Source organism: Salmo trutta, unplaced genomic scaffold, assembly GCF_901001165.1.
Source record: "Salmo trutta unplaced genomic scaffold, fSalTru1.1, whole genome shotgun sequence".
Classification (NCBI taxonomy): domain Eukaryota; kingdom Metazoa; phylum Chordata; class Actinopteri; order Salmoniformes; family Salmonidae; genus Salmo; species Salmo trutta.
The window spans coordinates 130,239-132,738 of record NW_021822619.1 but is presented as its reverse complement, the minus strand read 5'-3'; the positions used below and the strand labels follow the sequence as shown (position 1 = coordinate 132,738).

Sequence of the window (2,500 nt, the reverse complement as noted above, 5' to 3'; positions counted from 1 at the left end):
AACAGGAAATGATTTCCCTGTATTTGATTCACTGTTGATATGGATTGATATTTAATAAACATTATAAACTGGGTGGATCGAGCCCTGAATGCCGATTGGCTGACAGCCGTGGTATATCATACTACAGGTATGACAAAACGTGTGTTTTTACTGCTCTAATCATGTTGGTAACCAGTTTATAATAGCAATAAGGCACCTCGGGGGTTAGTGGTATATTGGCCATATACCACACCCCCTCGTACCTTATTGGTTAGTTATTGTATGTACAGAGAGACACAGACTGATGCATTCCCTTAGGGGAAGGGAAGCAGCAGTTAACCATGTCACCTGTTAGTCTAGAATTCTCTATTGTAACTAAGTGCTGATGTTTCTACCTTTGATCTGTTTAACTGACACTATCAAAATGTCTGCCAGTGTTATGGTTAAAGTTTGGCTCCAGACTGGGGACACTGATAATGTCTCTGTGTGTCACGTCCTGGCCAGTGTAAGGGTTAATTGTTATTGTAGTTTGGTCAGGGCGTGGCAGAGGGTATTTGTTTTATGTGGTTCAGGGTGGTGTGTTAGTTAGGAGGGCGTTTGATTTATTATTTCAGGGTTTTGAGTTGTGGTCTATGTTTATGTATTTCTATGTGTAGTCTAGTGAGTGTGTTTCTATGTTGGGTTAATTGGGGTGGACTTCCAATTGAAGGCAGCTGTGTGGTGTTGCCTTTGATTGGAAGTCCTATATTAGTTGGGTGTGTTTGTCTGTGTATTTGTGGGAGATTGTCCTTGGATTGCTGTGTTGCCTTAAAGGCTGTTATTTTGTCGTTCATCGTTTTGTTATTTTTGTATACGTGTTTGTTTGGTTTTTTTCCTTCTTTTCCCGTCAATAAAGAAGATGAGTATACGTGTCCCTGCTGCGTTTTGGTCCTCTCCTTACGACAAGCGTGACACCATGTGATTCTGGTGAGGCTGACGTTGTGACTTCCTATAGCCTCTCTGGCTGCTGTTTCCATAACATGTTGGTGCTGTGTGATTTATATATTTATATATATATAAGAGATTTTCTCAGAAAAGGCCCCGTTAAGACATTTGCTCTGCTTCTGATCTGGAGGCGTCTCCCTGTTGCAACTTGTAATAAAAACAGGATTCATTTTTTTTTTTTTAATTGATGTTATCAACTGCTCTCCTTTTTTAATCATCTTTAAAATAGTGCACTACTTTTAACTGAAACCCTATGGGTCCTAGCTGGTCAAATGAAGTGCACTAGATAGGGAATAGCATGGCATTTGGGACTCTAAATGTCAGAGACAAGAAGCAGAGAAGGTCAAACTAGCAGAAGGTCTGTGACTGCTTCCTGCCCATGATGATTAAAGGACAAACTGCTGCTATTTCCATTCCTCCCCACCTCTTAGAAGGAGATAAAGAGGACGAGGTGGTACAGCCTATAGATTCTACAGTGTGTAAAGGAGGTAAAGGATGAGGTGGTACAGCCTATAGATTCTACAGTAGGTAAAGGATGAGGTGGTATAGCCTATAGATTCTACAGTAGGTAAAGGATGAGGTGGTACAGCCTATAGATTATACAGGAGGTAAAGGATGAGGTGGTACAGTCTATAGATTATACAGTAGGTAAAGGATGAGGTGGCACAGCCTATAGATTCTACAGTAGGTAAAGGAGGTAAAGGATGAGGTGGTACAGCCTATAGATTCTACAGTAGGTAAAGGATGAGGTGGTACAGCCTATAGATTCTACAGTAGGTAAAGGAGGAGGTGGTATAGCCTATAGATTCTACAGTAGGTAAAGGATGAGGTGGTACAGCCTATAGATTCTACAGTAGGTAAAGGATGAGGTGGTACAGCCTATAGATTCTACAGTAGGTAAAGGATGAGGTGGTACAGCCTATAGATTCTACAGTAGGTAAAGGATGAGGTGGTATAGCCTATAGATTCTACAGTTGGTAAAGGAGGTAAAGGATGAGGTGGTATAGCCTATAGATTCTACAGTAGGTAAAGGATGAGGTGGTACAGCCTATAGATTCTACAGTAGGTAAAGGATGAGGTGGTACAGCCTATAGATTCTACAGTAGGTAAAGGAGGTAAAGGATGAGGTGGTACAGCCTATAGATTATACAGGAGGTAAAGGATGAGGTGGTACAGTCTATAGATTCTACAGTAGGTAAAGGATGAGGTGGTATAGCCTATAGATTATACAGTAGGTAAAGGATGAGGTGGTACAGCCTATAGATTCTACAGTAGGTAAAGGACGAGGTGGTACAGCCTATAGATTCTACAGTAGGTAAAGGAGGTAAAGGATGAGGTGGTACAGCCTATAGATTCTACAGTAGGTAAAGGAGGTAAAGGATGAGGTGGTACAGCCTATAGATTCTACAGTTGGTAAAGGATGAGGTGGTACAGCCTATAGATTCTACAGTAGGTAAAGGATGAGGTGGTACAGCCTATAGATTCTACAGTTGGTAAAGGATGAGGTGGTACAGCCTATAGATTTTACAGTAGGTAA

General features: G+C 41.2%; 1 protein-coding gene and 2 long non-coding RNA genes across 7 annotated transcripts in view; 2 read left to right on the top strand and 1 right to left on the bottom strand.

Moving 5' to 3' along the window:
* osbpl10b (oxysterol binding protein-like 10b) overlaps nucleotides 1-2,500 on the bottom strand; it is a 72,886-nt gene that overhangs the window by 59,374 nt on the left and 11,012 nt on the right. The window lies entirely within an intron of this gene.
* On the top strand, nucleotides 1,465-2,058 carry LOC115182994 (uncharacterized). 2 transcript variants are annotated; one of them, XR_003873933.1, is made up of 3 exons: nucleotides 1,465-1,491; nucleotides 1,661-1,912; nucleotides 2,002-2,058. It is a non-coding gene; the product is annotated as an uncharacterized LOC115182994 (long non-coding RNA). The 2 variants fall into 2 exon arrangements; XR_003873934.1 differs by lacking the exon at nucleotides 1,465-1,491 and adding an exon at nucleotides 1,570-1,611.
* Nucleotides 2,113-2,500, top strand: part of LOC115182993 (uncharacterized) — a 950-nt gene continuing 562 nt past the window's right edge. Inside the window, exons 1-2 of one of the 2 annotated variants that reach the window (XR_003873931.1) lie at nucleotides 2,113-2,238; nucleotides 2,497-2,500. The exon at nucleotides 2,497-2,500 is cut by the window's right edge and continues 417 nt beyond it. This is a non-coding gene — a long non-coding RNA (uncharacterized LOC115182993). Of the gene's footprint in view, nucleotides 2,239-2,353; nucleotides 2,377-2,496 lie in introns of those variants that run through there. The other variant, XR_003873932.1, reaches the window with a different exon arrangement.